This window comes from Coffea arabica, chromosome 11c, assembly GCF_036785885.1.
Source record: "Coffea arabica cultivar ET-39 chromosome 11c, Coffea Arabica ET-39 HiFi, whole genome shotgun sequence".
Classification (NCBI taxonomy): Eukaryota; Viridiplantae; Streptophyta; class Magnoliopsida; order Gentianales; family Rubiaceae; genus Coffea; species Coffea arabica.
In genome coordinates, this window is record NC_092330.1 from 23756102 (window position 1) to 23775742 (window position 19641).

General features: G+C 44.3%; 12 non-coding genes and 13 pseudogenes across 12 annotated transcripts; all 25 read left to right on the plus strand.

Moving 5' to 3' along the window:
- The first annotated feature begins 454 nt into the window (after nucleotides 1-454).
- Nucleotides 455-573, plus strand: LOC140017354 (5S ribosomal RNA). Its single transcript, XR_011823664.1, has one exon. It is a non-coding gene; the product is annotated as a 5S ribosomal RNA (ribosomal RNA).
- Nucleotides 574-983: 410 nt separating this feature from the next.
- LOC140020265 (5S ribosomal RNA) lies at nucleotides 984-1101 on the plus strand (annotated as a pseudogene).
- Nucleotides 1102-2028: 927 nt separating this feature from the next.
- LOC140017355 (5S ribosomal RNA) lies at nucleotides 2029-2147 on the plus strand. The gene has a single exon (XR_011823665.1). It is a non-coding gene; the product is annotated as a 5S ribosomal RNA (ribosomal RNA).
- A 411-nt stretch (nucleotides 2148-2558) lies between these two features.
- LOC140019850 (5S ribosomal RNA) lies at nucleotides 2559-2676 on the plus strand (annotated as a pseudogene).
- A 927-nt stretch (nucleotides 2677-3603) lies between these two features.
- On the plus strand, nucleotides 3604-3722 carry LOC140017356 (5S ribosomal RNA). Its single transcript, XR_011823666.1, has one exon. It is a non-coding gene; the product is annotated as a 5S ribosomal RNA (ribosomal RNA).
- A 410-nt stretch (nucleotides 3723-4132) lies between these two features.
- Nucleotides 4133-4250, plus strand: LOC140020267 (5S ribosomal RNA; annotated as a pseudogene).
- A 927-nt stretch (nucleotides 4251-5177) lies between these two features.
- Nucleotides 5178-5296, plus strand: LOC140017357 (5S ribosomal RNA). Its single transcript, XR_011823667.1, has one exon. It is a non-coding gene; the product is annotated as a 5S ribosomal RNA (ribosomal RNA).
- Nucleotides 5297-5707: 411 nt separating this feature from the next.
- On the plus strand, nucleotides 5708-5825 carry LOC140019851 (5S ribosomal RNA; annotated as a pseudogene).
- Nucleotides 5826-6752: 927 nt separating this feature from the next.
- Nucleotides 6753-6871, plus strand: LOC140017358 (5S ribosomal RNA). The gene has a single exon (XR_011823668.1). It is a non-coding gene; the product is annotated as a 5S ribosomal RNA (ribosomal RNA).
- A 410-nt stretch (nucleotides 6872-7281) lies between these two features.
- LOC140020268 (5S ribosomal RNA) lies at nucleotides 7282-7399 on the plus strand (annotated as a pseudogene).
- Nucleotides 7400-8326: 927 nt separating this feature from the next.
- LOC140017359 (5S ribosomal RNA) lies at nucleotides 8327-8445 on the plus strand. Its single transcript, XR_011823669.1, has one exon. It is a non-coding gene; the product is annotated as a 5S ribosomal RNA (ribosomal RNA).
- A 411-nt stretch (nucleotides 8446-8856) lies between these two features.
- Nucleotides 8857-8974, plus strand: LOC140019852 (5S ribosomal RNA; annotated as a pseudogene).
- Nucleotides 8975-9902: 928 nt separating this feature from the next.
- Nucleotides 9903-10021, plus strand: LOC140017822 (5S ribosomal RNA). The gene has a single exon (XR_011824128.1). It is a non-coding gene; the product is annotated as a 5S ribosomal RNA (ribosomal RNA).
- A 411-nt stretch (nucleotides 10022-10432) lies between these two features.
- Nucleotides 10433-10550, plus strand: LOC140020603 (5S ribosomal RNA; annotated as a pseudogene).
- A 925-nt stretch (nucleotides 10551-11475) lies between these two features.
- On the plus strand, nucleotides 11476-11594 carry LOC140017930 (5S ribosomal RNA). Its single transcript, XR_011824235.1, has one exon. It is a non-coding gene; the product is annotated as a 5S ribosomal RNA (ribosomal RNA).
- A 411-nt stretch (nucleotides 11595-12005) lies between these two features.
- On the plus strand, nucleotides 12006-12123 carry LOC140020269 (5S ribosomal RNA; annotated as a pseudogene).
- A 927-nt stretch (nucleotides 12124-13050) lies between these two features.
- Nucleotides 13051-13169, plus strand: LOC140017360 (5S ribosomal RNA). Its single transcript, XR_011823670.1, has one exon. It is a non-coding gene; the product is annotated as a 5S ribosomal RNA (ribosomal RNA).
- A 411-nt stretch (nucleotides 13170-13580) lies between these two features.
- On the plus strand, nucleotides 13581-13698 carry LOC140020055 (5S ribosomal RNA; annotated as a pseudogene).
- Nucleotides 13699-14623: 925 nt separating this feature from the next.
- Nucleotides 14624-14741, plus strand: LOC140020270 (5S ribosomal RNA; annotated as a pseudogene).
- Nucleotides 14742-15668: 927 nt separating this feature from the next.
- On the plus strand, nucleotides 15669-15787 carry LOC140017571 (5S ribosomal RNA). The gene has a single exon (XR_011823879.1). It is a non-coding gene; the product is annotated as a 5S ribosomal RNA (ribosomal RNA).
- A 411-nt stretch (nucleotides 15788-16198) lies between these two features.
- On the plus strand, nucleotides 16199-16316 carry LOC140020271 (5S ribosomal RNA; annotated as a pseudogene).
- A 926-nt stretch (nucleotides 16317-17242) lies between these two features.
- On the plus strand, nucleotides 17243-17361 carry LOC140017361 (5S ribosomal RNA). Its single transcript, XR_011823671.1, has one exon. It is a non-coding gene; the product is annotated as a 5S ribosomal RNA (ribosomal RNA).
- Nucleotides 17362-17772: 411 nt separating this feature from the next.
- On the plus strand, nucleotides 17773-17890 carry LOC140020273 (5S ribosomal RNA; annotated as a pseudogene).
- Nucleotides 17891-18817: 927 nt separating this feature from the next.
- Nucleotides 18818-18936, plus strand: LOC140017363 (5S ribosomal RNA). Its single transcript, XR_011823673.1, has one exon. It is a non-coding gene; the product is annotated as a 5S ribosomal RNA (ribosomal RNA).
- A 411-nt stretch (nucleotides 18937-19347) lies between these two features.
- On the plus strand, nucleotides 19348-19465 carry LOC140020274 (5S ribosomal RNA; annotated as a pseudogene).
- Nucleotides 19466-19641: the final 176 nt, after the last annotated feature.

A 19641-nucleotide genomic window follows, 5' to 3' on the forward strand; every position in this document is an offset into this window, starting at 1 on the left:
CACCCCTAGGTGACCCCCTGGGAAATCCTCGTGTTGCACCCCTCCCTTTTTTGTTTCGAAATCCAAATTTCCCCTTCGTTCTTTATGCTGTAGTAATTTAGCTCCGTCGGAACGATTGCTTTATATTTTGCTTCTCATCGAAGCATGAAGGCGGATCTGAAGGCGCGAGACAAGTCAGGAACGGTACGGCTGGATCGAAGCCCGGATCGTCGGTCAAAGTTGTCGGCGCAAATGTATAAGCGCAAGCGTGAAGGATCAATTTCAGGATAATTGAGAGTTGCGCGACGAGGGAAAAAAAATGGTGCAAATCAACAAGAAAAAAATGTAAAAGTAAATAAATAAAAGGATGAGGGGAAATTCTTGAATTGACGCTTAAAATGAATTCGGGTCCAGAAAAGCCACACTGCTTCACAGGACGGGGCAGTTTAAAAGAATAAAGCGAAAGGAACATGGCGGGTGCGATCATACCAGCACTAATGCACCGGATCCCATCAGAACTCCGAAGTTAAGCGTGCTTGGGCGAGAGTAGTACTAGGATGGGTGACCCCCTGGGAAGTCCTCGTGTTGCACCCCTCCCTTTTTTGTTTCGAAATCCAAATTTCCCCTTCGTTCTTTATGCTGTAGTAATTTAGCTCCGCCGGAACGATTGCTTTATATTTTGCTTCTCATCGAAGCATGAAGGCGGATCTGAAGGCGCGAGACAAGTCAGGAACGGTACGGCTGGATCGAAGCCCGGATCGTCGGTAAAGTTGTCGGCGCAAATGTATAAGCGCAAGCGTGAAGGATCAATTTCAGGATAATTGAGAGTTGTTCGACGAGGGAAAAAAAAGGTGCAAAGCAACAAGAAAAAAATATAAAAGTAAATAAATAAAAGGATGAGAGGAAATTCATGAATTGACGCTTAGAATGAATTCGGGTCCAGAAAAGCCAAACTGCTTCACAGGACGTGACAGTTTAAAAGAATAAAGCGAAAGGAACATGGCGGGTGCGATCATACCAGCACTAATGCACCGGATCCCATCAGAACTTCGAAGTTAAGCGTGCTTGGGCGACAGTAGTACCAGGATGGGTGACCCTAGGCCGGTCAACGGGTCGGGTCTACACCCGGATCCGGATCGGATCCCTGAAATTTTTGCGGGTATGGGTAGGGATTTAATTCCGTTATCCGGATCCGGATCCGTTTTTTCAAACAAAAAAACGGGTCGGATACGGAATATAGTATTCCGACCCGTATTAGACCCGGATCCGGATATAAATGATTTAATAATTTATAAAAAATATATATTATCAATATAATTTGATTAGGATGATGTATTTGAGTAAAATCAATTTGATTTATTTTCTTATTTGGTTTTTTCTTTGCATTAGCTAGAAATTTGTTTACAAATATATCTTTTTCTCTTTTTTGTTAGAAATTATAAATTTTGGCAAATTTGTTCGGGTAGACCCGACCCGGATCCGAGACTCGCCGGGTCCGGATCCGGAACACAGAATAAAAGACCCGTCGGGTAAACGGGTCGGATCCGGGTCCGGGTCCGGAATAATGAATTCCGGCCCGGACCCGGCCCGTTGACACCCCTAGGTGACCCCCTGGGAAATCCTCGTGTTGCACCCCTCCCTTTTTTGTTTCGAAATCCAAATTTCCCCTTCGTTCTTTATGCTGTAGTAATTTAGCTCCGTCGGAACGATTGCTTTATATTTTGCTTCTCATCGAAGCATGAAGGCGGATCTGAAGGCGCGAGACAAGTCAGGAACGGTACGGCTGGATCGAAGCCCGGATCGTCGGTCAAAGTTGTCGGCGCAAATGTATAAGCGCAAGCGTGAAGGATCAATTTCAGGATAATTGAGAGTTGCGCGACGAGGGAAAAAAAAATGGTGCAAATCAACAAGAAAAAAATGTAAAAGTAAATAAATAAAAGGATGAGGGGAAATTTTTGAATTGACGCTTAGAATGAATTCGGGTCCAGAAAAGCCACACTGCTTCACAGGACGGGGCAGTTTAAAAGAATAAAGCGAAAGGAACATGGCGGGTGCGATCATACCAGCACTAATGCACCGGATCCCATCAGAACTCCGAAGTTAAGCGTGCTTGGGCGAGAGTAGTACTAGGATGGGTGACCCCCTGGGAAGTCCTCGTGTTGCACCCCTCCCTTTTTTGTTTCGAAATCCAAATTTCCCCTTCGTTCTTTATGCTGTAGTAATTTAGCTCCGTCGGAACGATTGCTTTATATTTTGCTTCTCATCGAAGCATGAAGGCGGATCTGAAGGCGCGAGACAAGTCAGGAACGGTACGGCTGGATCGAAACCCGGATCGTCGGTCAAAGTTGTCGGCGCAAATGTATAAGCGCAAGCTTGAAGGATCAATTTCAGGATAATTGAGAGTTGTTCGACGAGAGAAAAAAAAGGTGCAAAGCAACAAGAAAAAAATATAAAAGTAAATAAATAAAAGGATGAGAGGAAATTCATGAATTGACGCTTAGAATGAATTCGGGTCCAAAAAAGCCAAACTGCTTCACAGGACGTGGCAGTTTAAAAGAATAAAGCGAAAGGAACATGGCGGGTGCGATCATACCAGCACTAATGCACCGGATCCCATCAGAACTTCGAAGTTAAGCGTGCTTGGGCGACAGTAGTACTAGGATGGGTGACCCTAGGCCGGTCAACGGGTCGGGTCTACACCCGGATCCGGATCGGATCCCTGAAATTTTTGCGGGTATGGGTAGGGATTTAATTCCGTTATCCGGATCCGGATCCGTTTTTTCAAACAAAAAAACGGGTCGGATACGGAATATAGTATTCCGACCCGTATTAGACCCGGATCCGGATATAAATGATTTAATAATTTATAAAGAATATATATTATCAATATAATTTGATTAGGATGATGTATTTGAGTAAAATCAATTTGATTTATTTTCTTATTTGGTTTTTTCTTTGCATTAGCTAGAAATTTGTTTACAAATATATCTTTTTCTCTTTTTTGTTAGAAATTATAAATTTTGGCAAATTTGTTCGGGTAGACCCGACCCGGATCCGAGACTCGCCGGGTCCGGATCCGGAACACCGAATAAAAGACCCGTCGGGTAAACGGGTCGGATCCGGGTCCGGGTCCGGAATAATGAATTCCGGCCCGGACCCCGGCCCGTTGACACCCCTAGGTGACCCCCTGGGAAATCCTCGTGTTGCACCCCTCCCTTTTTTGTTTCGAAATCCAAATTTCCCCTTCGTTCTTTATGCTGTAGTAATTTAGCTCCGTCGGAACGATTGCTTTATTTTTTGCTTCTCATCGAAGCATGAAGGCGGATCTGAAGGCGCGAGACAAGTCAGGAACGGTACGGCTGGATCGAAGCCCGGATCGTCGGTCAAAGTTGTCGGCGCAAATGTATAAGCGCAAGCGTGAAGGATCAATTTCAGGATAATTGAGAGTTGCGCGACGAGGGAAAAAAAATGGTGCAAATCAACAAGAAAAAAATGTAAAAGTAAATAAATAAAAGGATGAGGGGAAATTCTTGAATTGACGCTTAAAATGAATTCGGGTCCAGAAAAGCCACACTGCTTCACAGGACGGGGCAGTTTAAAAGAATAAAGCGAAAGGAACATGGCGGGTGCGATCATACCAGCACTAATGCACCGGATCCCATCAGAACTCCGAAGTTAAGCGTGCTTGGGCGAGAGTAGTACTAGGATGGGTGACCCCCTGGGAAGTCCTCGTGTTGCACCCCTCCCTTTTTTGTTTCGAAATCCAAATTTCCCCTTCGTTCTTTATGCTGTAGTAATTTAGCTCCGCCGGAACGATTGCTTTATATTTTGCTTCTCATCGAAGCATGAAGGCGGATCTGAAGGCGCGAGACAAGTCAGGAACGGTACGGCTGGATCGAAGCCCGGATCGTCGGTAAAGTTGTCGGCGCAAATGTATAAGCGCAAGCGTGAAGGATCAATTTCAGGATAATTGAGAGTTGTTCGACGAGGGAAAAAAAAGGTGCAAAGCAACAAGAAAAAAATATAAAAGTAAATAAATAAAAGGATGAGAGGAAATTCATGAATTGACGCTTAGAATGAATTCGGGTCCAGAAAAGCCAAACTGCTTCACAGGACGTGACAGTTTAAAAGAATAAAGCGAAAGGAACATGGCGGGTGCGATCATACCAGCACTAATGCACCGGATCCCATCAGAACTTCGAAGTTAAGCGTGCTTGGGCGACAGTAGTACCAGGATGGGTGACCCTAGGCCGGTCAACGGGTCGGGTCTACACCCGGATCCGGATCGGATCCCTGAAATTTTTGCGGGTATGGGTAGGGATTTAATTCCGTTATCCGGATCCGGATCCGTTTTTTCAAACAAAAAAACGGGTCGGATACGGAATATAGTATTCCGACCCGTATTAGACCCGGATCCGGATATAAATGATTTAATAATTTATAAAAAATATATATTATCAATATAATTTGATTAGGATGATGTATTTGAGTAAAATCAATTTGATTTATTTTCTTATTTGGTTTTTTCTTTGCATTAGCTAGAAATTTGTTTACAAATATATCTTTTTCTCTTTTTTGTTAGAAATTATAAATTTTGGCAAATTTGTTCGGGTAGACCCGACCCGGATCCGAGACTCGCCGGGTCCGGATCCGGAACACAGAATAAAAGACCCGTCGGGTAAACGGGTCGGATCCGGGTCCGGGTCCGGAATAATGAATTCCGGCCCGGACCCGGCCCGTTGACACCCCTAGGTGACCCCCTGGGAAATCCTCGTGTTGCACCCCTCCCTTTTTTGTTTCGAAATCCAAATTTCCCCTTCGTTCTTTATGCTGTAGTAATTTAGCTCCGTCGGAACGATTGCTTTATATTTTGCTTCTCATCGAAGCATGAAGGCGGATCTGAAGGCGCGAGACAAGTCAGGAACGGTACGGCTGGATCGAAGCCCGGATCGTCGGTCAAAGTTGTCGGCGCAAATGTATAAGCGCAAGCGTGAAGGATCAATTTCAGGATAATTGAGAGTTGCGCGACGAGGGAAAAAAAAATGGTGCAAATCAACAAGAAAAAAATGTAAAAGTAAATAAATAAAAGGATGAGGGGAAATTCTTGAATTGACGCTTAGAATGAATTCGGGTCCAGAAAAGCCACACTGCTTCACAGGACGGGGCAGTTTAAAAGAATAAAGCGAAAGGAACATGGCGGGTGCGATCATACCAGCACTAATGCACCGGATCCCATCAGAACTCCGAAGTTAAGCGTGCTTGGGCGAGAGTAGTACTAGGATGGGTGACCCCCTGGGAAGTCCTCGTGTTGCACCCCTCCCTTTTTTGTTTCGAAATCCAAATTTCCCCTTCGTTCTTTATGCTGTAGTAATTTAGCTCCGTCGGAACGATTGCTTTATATTTTGCTTCTCATCGAAGCATGAAGGCGGATCTGAAGGCGCGAGACAAGTCAGGAACGGTACGGCTGGATCGAAACCCGGATCGTCGGTCAAAGTTGTCGGCGCAAATGTATAAGCGCAAGCTTGAAGGATCAATTTCAGGATAATTGAGAGTTGTTCGACGAGAGAAAAAAAAGGTGCAAAGCAACAAGAAAAAAATATAAAAGTAAATAAATAAAAGGATGAGAGGAAATTCATGAATTGACGCTTAGAATGAATTCGGGTCCAAAAAAGCCAAACTGCTTCACAGGACGTGGCAGTTTAAAAGAATAAAGCGAAAGGAACATGGCGGGTGCGATCATACCAGCACTAATGCACCGGATCCCATCAGAACTTCGAAGTTAAGCGTGCTTGGGCGACAGTAGTACTAGGATGGGTGACCCTAGGCCGGTCAACGGGTCGGGTCTACACCCGGATCCGGATCGGATCCCTGAAATTTTTGCGGGTATGGGTAGGGATTTAATTCCGTTATCCGGATCCGGATCCGTTTTTTCAAACAAAAAAACGGGTCGGATACGGAATATAGTATTCCGACCCGTATTAGACCCGGATCCGGATATAAATGATTTAATAATTTATAAAGAATATATATTATCAATATAATTTGATTAGGATGATGTATTTGAGTAAAATCAATTTGATTTATTTTCTTATTTGGTTTTTTCTTTGCATTAGCTAGAAATTTGTTTACAAATATATCTTTTTCTCTTTTTTGTTAGAAATTATAAATTTTGGCAAATTTGTTCGGGTAGACCCGACCCGGATCCGAGACTCGCCGGGTCCGGATCCGGAACACCGAATAAAAGACCCGTCGGGTAAACGGGTCGGATCCGGGTCCGGGTCCGGAATAATGAATTCCGGCCCGGACCCCGGCCCGTTGACACCCCTAGGTGACCCCCTGGGAAATCCTCGTGTTGCACCCCTCCCTTTTTTGTTTCGAAATCCAAATTTCCCCTTCGTTCTTTATGCTGTAGTAATTTAGCTCCGTCGGAACGATTGCTTTATTTTTTGCTTCTCATCGAAGCATGAAGGCGGATCTGAAGGCGCGAGACAAGTCAGGAACGGTACGGCTGGATCGAAGCCCGGATCGTCGGTCAAAGTTGTCGGCGCAAATGTATAAGCGCAAGCGTGAAGGATCAATTTCAGGATAATTGAGAGTTGCGCGACGAGGGAAAAAAAATGGTGCAAATCAACAAGAAAAAAATGTAAAAGTAAATAAATAAAAGGATGAGGGGAAATTCTTGAATTGACGCTTAAAATGAATTCGGGTCCAGAAAAGCCACACTGCTTCACAGGACGGGGCAGTTTAAAAGAATAAAGCGAAAGGAACATGGCGGGTGCGATCATACCAGCACTAATGCACCGGATCCCATCAGAACTCCGAAGTTAAGCGTGCTTGGGCGAGAGTAGTACTAGGATGGGTGACCCCCTGGGAAGTCCTCGTGTTGCACCCCTCCCTTTTTTGTTTCGAAATCCAAATTTCCCCTTCGTTCTTTATGCTGTAGTAATTTAGCTCCGCCGGAACGATTGCTTTATATTTTGCTTCTCATCGAAGCATGAAGGCGGATCTGAAGGCGCGAGACAAGTCAGGAACGGTACGGCTGGATCGAAGCCCGGATCGTCGGTAAAGTTGTCGGCGCAAATGTATAAGCGCAAGCGTGAAGGATCAATTTCAGGATAATTGAGAGTTGTTCGACGAGGGAAAAAAAAGGTGCAAAGCAACAAGAAAAAAATATAAAAGTAAATAAATAAAAGGATGAGAGGAAATTCATGAATTGACGCTTAGAATGAATTCGGGTCCAGAAAAGCCAAACTGCTTCACAGGACGTGACAGTTTAAAAGAATAAAGCGAAAGGAACATGGCGGGTGCGATCATACCAGCACTAATGCACCGGATCCCATCAGAACTTCGAAGTTAAGCGTGCTTGGGCGACAGTAGTACCAGGATGGGTGACCCTAGGCCGGTCAACGGGTCGGGTCTACACCCGGATCCGGATCGGATCCCTGAAATTTTTGCGGGTATGGGTAGGGATTTAATTCCGTTATCCGGATCCGGATCCGTTTTTTCAAACAAAAAAACGGGTCGGATACGGAATATAGTATTCCGACCCGTATTAGACCCGGATCCGGATATAAATGATTTAATAATTTATAAAAAATATATATTATCAATATAATTTGATTAGGATGATGTATTTGAGTAAAATCAATTTGATTTATTTTCTTATTTGGTTTTTTCTTTGCATTAGCTAGAAATTTGTTTACAAATATATCTTTTTCTCTTTTTTGTTAGAAATTATAAATTTTGGCAAATTTGTTCGGGTAGACCCGACCCGGATCCGAGACTCGCCGGGTCCGGATCCGGAACACAGAATAAAAGACCCGTCGGGTAAACGGGTCGGATCCGGGTCCGGGTCCGGAATAATGAATTCCGGCCCGGACCCGGCCCGTTGACACCCCTAGGTGACCCCCTGGGAAATCCTCGTGTTGCACCCCTCCCTTTTTTGTTTCGAAATCCAAATTTCCCCTTCGTTCTTTATGCTGTAGTAATTTAGCTCCGTCGGAACGATTGCTTTATATTTTGCTTCTCATCGAAGCATGAAGGCGGATCTGAAGGCGCGAGACAAGTCAGGAACGGTACGGCTGGATCGAAGCCCGGATCGTCGGTCAAAGTTGTCGGCGCAAATGTATAAGCGCAAGCGTGAAGGATCAATTTCAGGATAATTGAGAGTTGCGCGACGAGGGAAAAAAAAATGGTGCAAATCAACAAGAAAAAAATGTAAAAGTAAATAAATAAAAGGATGAGGGGAAATTCTTGAATTGACGCTTAGAATGAATTCGGGTCCAGAAAAGCCACACTGCTTCACAGGACGGGGCAGTTTAAAAGAATAAAGCGAAAGGAACATGGCGGGTGCGATCATACCAGCACTAATGCACCGGATCCCATCAGAACTCCGAAGTTAAGCGTGCTTGGGCGAGAGTAGTACTAGGATGGGTGACCCCCTGGGAAGTCCTCGTGTTGCACCCCTCCCTTTTTTGTTTCGAAATCCAAATTTCCCCTTCGTTCTTTATGCTGTAGTAATTTAGCTCCGTCGGAACGATTGATTTATATTTTGCTTCTCATCGAAGCATGAAGGCGGATCTGAAGGCGCGAGACAAGTCAGGAACGGTACGGCTGGATCGAAACCCGGATCGTCGGTCAAAGTTGTCGGCGCAAATGTATAAGCGCAAGCTTGAAGGATCAATTTCAGGATAATTGAGAGTTGTTCGACGAGAGAAAAAAAAGGTGCAAAGCAACAAGAAAAAAATATAAAAGTAAATAAATAAAAGGATGAGAGGAAATTCATGAATTGACGCTTAGAATGAATTCGGGTCCAAAAAAGCCAAACTGCTTCACAGGACGTGGCAGTTTAAAAGAATAAAGCGAAAGGAACATGGCGGGTGCGATCATACCAGCACTAATGCACCGGATCCCATCAGAACTTCGAAGTTAAGCGTGCTTGGGCGACAGTAGTACTAGGATGGGTGACCCTAGGCCGGTCAACGGGTCGGGTCTACACCCGGATCCGGATCGGATCCCTGAAATTTTTGCGGGTATGGGTAGGGATTTAATTCCGTTATCCGGATCCGGATCCGTTTTTTCAAACAAAAAAACGGGTCGGATACGGAATATAGTATTCCGACCCGTATTAGACCCGGATCCGGATATAAATGATTTAATAATTTATAAAGAATATATATTATCAATATAATTTGATTAGGATGATGTATTTGAGTAAAATCAATTTGATTTATTTTCTTATTTGGTTTTTTCTTTGCATTAGCTAGAAATTTGTTTACAAATATATCTTTTTCTCTTTTTTGTTAGAAATTATAAATTTTGGCAAATTTGTTCGGGTAGACCCGACCCGGATCCGAGACTCGCCGGGTCCGGATCCGGAACACCGAATAAAAGACCCGTCGGGTAAACGGGTCGGATCCGGGTCCGGGTCCGGAATAATGAATTCCGGCCCGGACCCCGGCCCGTTGACACCCCTAGGTGACCCCCTGGGAAATCCTCGTGTTGCACCCCTCTCTTTTTTGTTTCGAAATCCAAATTTCCCCTTCGTTCTTTATGCTGTAGTAATTTAGCTCCGTCGGAACGATTGCTTTATTTTTTGCTTCTCATCGAAGCATGAAGGCGGATCTGAAGGCGCGAGACAAGTCAGGAACGGTACGGCTGGATCGAAGCCCGGATCGTCGGTCAAAGTTGTCGGCGCAAATGTATAAGCGCAAGCGTGAAGGATCAATTTCAGGATAATTGAGAGTTGCGCGACGAGGGAAAAAAAAATGGTGCAAATCAACAAGAAAAAAATGTAAAAGTAAATAAATAAAAGGATGAGGGGAAATTCTTGAATTGACGCTTAGAATGAATTCGGGTCCAGAAAAGCCACACTGCTTCACAGGACGGGGCAGTTTAAAAGAATAAAGCGAAAGGAACATGGCGGGTGCGATCATACCAGCACTAATGCACCGGATCCCATCAGAAATCCGAAGTTAAGCGTGCTTGGGCGAGAGTAGTACTAGGATGGGTGACCCCCTGGGAAGTCCTCGTGTTGCACCCCTCCCTTTTTTGTTTCGAAATCCAAATTTCCCCTTCGTTCTTTTTGCTGTAGTAATTTAGCTCCGTCGGAACGATTGCTTTATATTTTGCTTCTCATCGAAGTATGAAGGCGGATCTGAAGGCGCGAGACAAGTCAGGAACGGTACGGCTGGATCGAAGCCCGGATCGTCGGTCAAAGTTGTCGGCGCAAATGTATAAGCGCAAGCGTGAAGGATCAATTTCAGGATAATTGAGACTTGTTCGACGAGGGAAAAAAAAGGTGCAAAGCAACAAGAAAAAAATATAAAAGTAAATAAATAAAAGGATGAGAGGAAATTCATGAATTGACTCTTAGAATGAATTCGGGTCCAGAAAAGCCAAACTGCTTCACAGGACGTGACAGTTTAAAAGAATAAAGCGAAAGGAACATGGCGGGTGCGATCATACCAGCACTAATGCACCGGATCCCATCAGAACTTCGAAGTTAAGCGTGCTTGGGCGACAGTAGTACTAGGATGGGTGATCCTAGGCCGGTCAACGGGTCGGGTCTACACCCGGATCCGGATCGGATCCCTGAAATTTTTGCGGGTATGGGTAGGGATTTAATTCCGTTATCCGGATCCGGATCCGTTTTTTCAAACAAAAAAACGGGTCGGATACGGAATATAGTATTCCGACCCGTATTAGACCCGGATCCGGATATAAATGATTTAATAATTTATAAAAAATATATATTATCAATATAATTTGATTAGGATGATGTATTTGAGTAAAATCAATTTGATTTATTTTCTTATTTGGTTTTTTCTTTGCATTAGCTAGAAATTTGTTTACAAATATATCTTATTCTCTTTTTTGTTAGAAATTATAAATTTTGGCAAATTTGATCGGGTAGACCCGACCCGGATCCGAGACTCGCCGGGTCCGGATCCGGAACACCGAATAAAAGACCCGTCGGGTAAACGGGTCGGATCCGGGTCCGGGTCCGAAATAATGAATTCCGACCCGGACCCGGCCCGTTGACACCCCTAGGTGACCCCCTGGGAAATCCTCGTGTTGCACCCCTCCCTTTTTTGTTTCGAAATCCAAATTTCCCCTTCGTTCTTTATGCTGTAGTAATTTAGCTCCGTCGGAACGATTGCTTTATATTTTGCTTCTCATCGAAGCATGAAGGCGGATCTGAAGGCGCGAGACAAGTCAGGAACGGTACGGCTGGAGCGAAGCCAGGATCGTCGGTCAAAGTTGTCGGCGCAAATGTATAAGCGCAAGCGTGAAGGATCAATTTCAGGATAATTGAGAGTTGCGCGACGAGGGAAAAAAAATGGTGCAAATCAACAAGAAAAAAATGTAAAAGTAAATAAATAAAAGGATGAGGGAAATTCTTGAATTGACGCTTAAAATGAATTCGGGTCCAGAAAAGCCACACTGCTTCACAGGACGGGGCAGTTTAAAAGAATAAAGCGAAAGGAACATGGCGGGTGCGATCATACCAGCACTAATGCACCGGATCCCATCAGAACTCCGAAGTTAAGCGTGCTTGGGCGAGAGTAGTACTAGGATGGGTGACCCCCTGGGAAGTCCTCTTGTTGCACCCCTCCCTTTTTTGTTTCGAAATCCAAATTTCCCCTTCGTTCTTTATGCTGTAGTAATTTAGCTCCGTCGGAACGATTGCTTTATATTTTGCTTCTCATCGAAGCATGAAGGCGGATCTGAAGGCGCGAGACAAGTCAGGAACGGTACGGCTGGATCGAAGCCCGGATCGTCGGTCAAAGTTGTCGGCGCAAATGTATAAGCGCAAGCGTGAAGGATCAATTTCAGGATAATTGAGAGTTGTTCGACGAGGGAAAAAAAAGGTGCAAAGCAACAAGAAAAAAATATAAAAGTAAATAAATAAAAGGATGAGAGGAAATTCATGAATTGACGCTTAGAATGAATTCGGGTCCAGAAAAGCCAAACTGCTTCACAGGACGTGACAGTTTAAAAGAATAAAGCGAAAGGAACATGGCGGGTGCGATCATACCAGCACTAATGCACCGGATCCCATCAGAACTTCGAAGTTAAGCGTGCTTGGGCGACAGTAGTACCAGGATGGGTGACCCTAGGCCGGTCAACGGGTCGGGTCTACACCCGGATCCGGATCGGATCCCTGAAATTTTTGCGGGTATGGGTAGGGATTTAATTCCGTTATCCGGATCCGGATCCGTTTTTTCAAACAAAAAAACGGGTCGGATACGGAATATAGTATTCCGACCCGTATTAGACCCGGATCCGGATATAAATGATTTAATAATTTATAAAAAATATATATTATCAATATAATTTGATTAGGATGATGTATTTGAGTAAAATCAATTTGATTTATTTTCTTATTTGGTTTTTTCTTTGCATTAGCTAGAAATTTGTTTACAAATATATCTTTTTCTCTTTTTTGTTAGAAATTATAAATTTTGGCAAATTTGTTCGGGTAGACCCGACCCGGATCCGAGACTCGCCGGGTCCGGATCCGGAACACAGAATAAAAGACCCGTCGGGTAAACGGGTCGGATCCGGGTCCGGGTCCGGAATAATGAATTCCGGCCCGGACCCGGCCCGTTGACACCCCTAGGTGACCCCCTGGGAAATCCTCGTGTTGCACCCCTCCCTTTTTTGTTTCGAAATCCAAATTTCCCCTTCGTTCTTTATGCTGTAGTAATTTAGCTCCGTCGGAACGATTGCTTTATATTTTGCTTCTCATCGAAGCATGAAGGCGGATCTGAAGGCGCGAGACAAGTCAGGAACGGTACGGCTGGATCGAAGCCCGGATCGTCGGTCAAAGTTGTCGGCGCAAATGTATAAGCGCAAGCGTGAAGGATCAATTTCAGGATAATTGAGAGTTGCGCGACGAGGGAAAAAAAAATGGTGCAAATCAACAAGAAAAAAATGTAAAAGTAAATAAATAAAAGGATGAGGGGAAATTCTTGAATTGACGCTTAGAATGAATTCGGGTCCAGAAAAGCCACACTGCTTCACAGGACGGGGCAGTTTAAAAGAATAAAGCGAAAGGAACATGGCGGGTGCGATCATACCAGCACTAATGCACCGGATCCCATCAGAACTCCGAAGTTAAGCGTGCTTGGGCGAGAGTAGTACTAGGATGGGTGACCCCCTGGGAAGTCCTCGTGTTGCACCCCTCCCTTTTTTGTTTCGAAATCCAAATTTCCCCTTCGTTCTTTATGCTGTAGTAATTTAGCTCCGTCGGAACGATTGCTTTATATTTTGCTTCTCATCGAAGCATGAAGGCAGATCTGAAGGCGCGAGACAAGTCAGGAACGGTACGGCTGGATCGAAGCCCGGATCGTCGGTCAAAGTTGTCGGCGCAAATGTATAAGCGCAAGCGTGAAGGATCAATTTCAGGATAATTGAGACTTGTTCGACGAGGGAAAAAAAAGGTGCAAAGCAACAAGAAAAAAATATAAAAGTAAATAAATAAAAGGATGAGAGGAAATTCATGAATTGACGCTTAGAATGAATTCGGGTCCAGAAAAGCCAAACTGCTTCACAGGACGTGACAGTTTAAAAGAATAAAGCGAAAGGAACATGGCGGGTGCGATCATACCAGCACTAATGCACCGGATCCCATCAGAACTTCGAAGTTAAGCGTGCTTGGGCGACAGTAGTACTAGGATGGGTGACCGTAGGCCGGTCAACGGGTCGGGTCTACACCCGGATCCGGATCGGATCCCTGAAATTTTTGCGGGTATGGGTAGGGATTTAATTCCGTTATCCGGATCCGGATCCGTTTTTTCAAACAAAAAAACGGGTCGGATACGGAATATAGTATTCCGACCCGTACTAGACCCGGATCCGGATATAAATGATTTAATAATTTATAAAAAATATATATTATCAATATAATTTGATTAGGATGATGTATTTGAGTAAAATCAATTTGATTTATTTTCTTATTTGGTTTTTTCTTTGCATTAGCTAGAAATTTGTTTACAAATATATCTTTTTCTCTTTTTTGTTAGAAATTATAAATTTTGGCAAATTTGTTCGGGTAGACCCGACCCGGATCCGAGACTCGCCGGGTCCGGATCCGGAACACCGAATAAAAGACCCGTCGGGTAAACGGGTCGGATCCGGGTCCGGGTCCGGAATAATGAATTCCGGCCCGGACCCGGCCCGTTGACACCCCTAGGTGACCCCCTGGGAAATCCTCGTGTTGCACCCCTCCCTTTTTTGTTTCGAAATCCAAATTTCCCCTTCGTTCTTTATGCTGTAGTAATTTAGCTCCGTCGGAACGATTGCTTTATATTTTGCTTCTCATCGAAGCATGAAGGCGGATCTGAAGGCGCGAGACAAGTCAGGAACGGTACGGCTGGATCGAAGCCCGGATCGTCGGTCAAAGTTGTCGGCGCAAATGTATAAGCGCAAGCGTGAAGGATCAATTTCAGGATAATTGAGAGTTGTTCGACGAGGGAAAAAAAAGGTGCAAAGCAACAAGAAAAAAATATAAAAGTAAATAAATAAAAGGATGAGAGGAAATTCATGAATTGACGCTTAGAATGAATTCGGGTCCAGAAAAGCCAAACTGCTTCACAGGACGTGACAGTTTAAAAGAATAAAGCGAAAGGAACATGGCGGGTGCGATCATACCAGCACTAATGCACCGGATCCCATCAGAACTTCGAAGTTAAGCGTGCTTGGGCGACAGTAGTACCAGGATGGGTGACCCTAGGCCGGTCAACGGGTCGGGTCTACACCCGGATCCGGATCGGATCCCTGAAATTTTTGCGGGTATGGGTAGGGATTTAATTCCGTTATCCGGATCCGGATCCGTTTTTTCAAACAAAAAAACGGGTCGGATACGGAATATAGTATTCCGACCCGTATTAGACCCGGATCCGGATATAAATGATTTAATAATTTATAAAAAATATATATTATCAATATAATTTGATTAGGATGATGTATTTGAGTAAAATCAATTTGATTTATTTTCTTATTTGGTTTTTTCTTTGCATTAGCTAGAAATTTGTTTACAAATATATCTTTTTCTCTTTTTTGTTAGAAATTATAAATTTTGGCAAATTTGTTCGGGTAGACCCGACCCGGATCCGAGACTCGCCGGGTCCGGATCCGGAACACAGAATAAAAGACCCGTCGGGTAAACGGGTCGGATCCGGGTCCGGGTCCGGAATAATGAATTCCGGCCCGGACCCGGCCCGTTGACACCCCTAGGTGACCCCCTGGGAAATCCTCGTGTTGCACCCCTCCCTTTTTTGTTTCGAAATCCAAATTTCCCCTTCGTTCTTTATCCTGTAGTAATTTAGCTCCGTCGGAACGATTGCTTTATATTTTGCTTCTCATCGAAGCATGAAGGCGGATCTGAAGGCGCGAGACAAGTCAGGAACGGTACGGCTGGATCGAAGCCCGGATCGTCGGTCAAAGTTGTCGGCGCAAATGTATAAGCGCAAGCGTGAAGGATCAATTTCAGGATAATTGAGAGTTGCGCGACGAGGGAAAAAAAAATGGTGCAAATCAACAAGAAAAAAATGTAAAAGTAAATAAATAAAAGGATGAGGGGAAATTCTTGAATTGACGCTTAAAATGAATTCGGGTCCAGAAAAGCCACACTGCTTCACAGGACGGGGCAGTTTAAAAGAATAAAGCGAAAGGAACATGGCGGGTGCGATCATACCAGCACTAATGCACCGGATCCCATCAGAACTCCGAAGTTAAGCGTGCTTGGGCGAGAGTAGTACTAGGATGGGTGACCCCCTGGGAAGTCCTTGTGTTGCACCCCTCCCTTTTTTGTTTCGAAATCCAAATTTCCCCTTCGTTCTTTATGCTGTAGTAATTTAGCTCCTTCGGAACGATTGCTTTATATTTTGCTTCTCATCGAAGCATGAAGGCGGATCTGAAGGCGCGAGACAAGTCAGGAACGGTACGGCTGGATCGAAGCCCGGATCGTCGGTCAAAGTTGTCGGCGCAAATGTATAAGCGCAAGCGTGAAGGATCAATTTCAGGATAATTGAGAGTTGTTCGACGAGGGAAAAAAAAGGTGCAAAGCAACAAGAAAAAAATATAAAAGTAAATAAATAAAAGGATGAGAGGAAATTCATGAATTGACGCTTAGAATGAATTCGGGTCCAGAAAAGCCAAACTGCTTCACAGGACGTGACAGTTTAAAAGAATAAAGCGAAAGGAACATGGCGGGTGCGATCATACCAGCACTAATGCACCGGATCCCATCAGAACTTCGAAGTTAAGCGTGCTTGGGCGACAGTAGTACCAGGATGGGTGACCCTAGGCCGGTCAACGGGTCGGGTCTACACCCGGATCCGGATCGGATCCCTGAAATTTTTGCGGGTATGGGTAGGGATTTAATTCCGTTATCCGGATCCGGATCCGTTTTTTCAAACAAAAAAACGGGTCGGATACGGAATATAGTATTCCGACCCGTATTAGACCCGGATCCGGATATAAATGATTTAATAATTTATAAAAAATATATATTATCAATATAATTTGATTAGGATGATGTATTTGAGTAAAATCAATTTGATTTATTTTCTTATTTGGTTTTTTCTTTGCATTAGCTAGAAATTTGTTTACAAATATATCTTTTTCTCTTTTTTGTTAGAAATTATAAATTTTGGCAAATTTGTTCGGGTAGACCCGACCCGGATCCGAGACTCGCCGGGTCCGGATCCGGAACACAGAATAAAAGACCCGTCGGGTAAACGGGTCGGATCCGGGTCCGGGTCCGGAATAATGAATTCCGGCCCGGACCCGGCCCGTTGACACCCCTAGGTGACCCCCTGGGAAATCCTCGTGTTGCACCCCTCCCTTTTTTGTTTCGAAATCCAAATTTCCCCTTCGTTCTTTATGCTGTAGTAATTTAGCTCCGTCGGAACGATTGCTTTATATTTTGCTTCTCATCGAAGCATGAAGGCGGATCTGAAGGCGCGAGACAAGTCAGGAACGGTACGGCTGGATCGAAGCCCGGATCGTCGGTCAAAGTTGTCGGCGCAAATGTATAAGCGCAAGCGTGAAGGATCAATTTCAGGATAATTGAGAGTTGCGCGACGAGGGAAAAAAAATGGTGCAAATCAACAAGAAAAAAATGTAAAAGTAAATAAATAAAAGGATGAGGGGAAATTCTTGAATTGACGCTTAGAATGAATTCGGGTCCAGAAAAGCCACACTGCTTCACAGGACGGGGCAGTTTAAAAGAATAAAGCGAAAGGAACATGGCGGGTGCGATCATACCAGCACTAATGCACCGGATCCCATCAGAACTCCGAAGTTAAGCGTGCTTGGGCGAGAGTAGTACTAGGATGGGTGACCCCCTGGGAAGTCCTCGTGTTGCACCCCTCCCTTTTTTGTTTCGAAATCCAAATTTCCCCTTCGTTCTTTATGCTGTAGTAATTTAGCTCCGTCGGAACGATTGCTTTATATTTTGCTTCTCATCGAAGCATGAAGGCGGATCTGAAGGCGCGAGACAAGTCAGGAACGGTACGGCTGGATCGAAGCCCGGATCGTCGGTCAAAGTTGTCGGCGCAAATGTATAAGCGCAAGCGTGAAGGATCAATTTCAGGATAATTGAGAGTTGTTCGACGAGGGAAAAAAAAGGTGCAAAGCAACAAGAAAAAAATATAAAAGTAAATAAATAAAAGGATGAGAGGAAATTCATGAATTGACGCTTAGAATGAATTCGGGTCCAGAAAAGCCAAACTGCTTCACAGGACGTGACAGTTTAAAAGAATAAAGCGAAAGGAACATGGCGGGTGCGATCATACCAGCACTAATGCACCGGATCCCATCAGAACTTCGAAGTTAAGCGTGCTTGGGCGACAGTAGTACCAGGATGGGTGACCCTAGGCCGGTCAACGGGTCGGGTCTACACCCGGATCCGGATCGGATCCCTGAAATTTTTGCGGGTATGGGTAGGGATTTAATTCTGTTATCCGGATCCGGATCCGTTTTTTCAAACAAAAAAACGGGTCGGATACGGAATATAGTATTCCGACCCGTATTAGACCCGGATCCGGATATAAATGATTTAATAATTTATAAAAAATATATATTATCAATATAATTTGATTAGGATGATGTATTTGAGTAAAATCAATTTGATTTATTTTCTTATTTGGTTTTTTCTTTGCATTAGCTAGAAATTTGTTTACAAATATATCTTTTTCTCTTTTTTGTTAGAAATTATAAATTTTGGCAAATTTGTTCGGGTAGACCCGACCCGGATCCGAGACTCGCCGGGTCCGGATCCGGAACACAGAATAAAAGACCCGTCGGGTAAACGGGTCGGATCCGGGTCCGGGTCCGGAATAATGAATTCCGGCCCGGACCCGGCCCGTTGACACCCCTAGGTGACCCCCTGGGAAATCCTCGTGTTGCACCCCTCCCTTTTTTGTTTCGAAATCCAAATTTCCCCTTCGTTCTTTATGCTGTAGTAATTTAGCTCCGTCGGAACGATTGCTTTATATTTTGCTTCTCATCGAAGCATGAAGGCGGATCTGAAGGTGCGAGACAAGTCAGGAACGGTACGGCTGGATCGAAGCCCGAATCGTCGGTCAAAGTTGTCGGCGCAAATGTATAAGCGCAAGCGTGAAGGATCAATTTCAGGATAATTGAGAGTTGCGCGACGAGGGAAAAAAAAATGGTGCAAATCAACAAGAAAAAAATGTAAAAGTAAATAAATAAAAGGATGAGGGGAAATTCTTGAATTGACGCTTAAAATGAATTCGGGTCCAGAAAAGCCACACTGCTTCACAGGACGGGGCAGTTTAAAAGAATAAAGCGAAAGGAACATGGCGGGTGCGATCATACCAGCACTAATGCACCGGATCCCATCAGAACTCCGAAGTTAAGCGTGCTTGGGCGAGAGTAGTACTAGGATGGGTGACCCCCTGGGAAGTCCTCGTGTTGCACCCCTCCCTTTTTTGTTTCGAAATCCAAATTTCCCCTTCGTTCTTTATGCTGTAGTAATTTAGCTCCGTCGGAACGATTGCTTTATATTTTGCTTCTCATCGAAGCATGAAGGCGGATCTGAAGGCGCGAGACAAGTCAGGAACGGTACGGCTGGATCGAAGCCCGGATCGTCGGTCAAAGTTGTCGGCGCAAATGTATAAGCGCAAGCTTGAAGGATCAATTTCAGGATAATTGAGAGTTGTTCGACGAGAGAAAAAAAAGGTGCAAAGCAACAAGAAAAAAATATAAAAGTAAATAAATAAAAGGATGAGAGGAAATTCATGAATTGACGCTTAGAATGAATTCGGGTCCAAAAAAGCCAAACTGCTTCACAGGACGTGGCAGTTTAAAAGAATAAAGCGAAAGGAACATGGCGGGTGCGATCATACCAGCACTAATGCACCGGATCCCATCAGAACTTCGAAGTTAAGCGTGCTTGGGCGACAGTAGTACCAGGATGGGTGACCCTAGGCCGGTCAACGGGTCGGGTCTACACCCGGATCCGGATCGGATCCCTGAAATTTTTGCGGGTATGGGTAGTGATTTAATTCCGTTATCCGGATCCGGATCCGTTTTTTCAAACAAAAAAACGGGTCGGATACGGAATATAGTATTCCGACCCGTATTAGACCCGGATCCGGATATAAATGATTTAATAATTTATAAAAA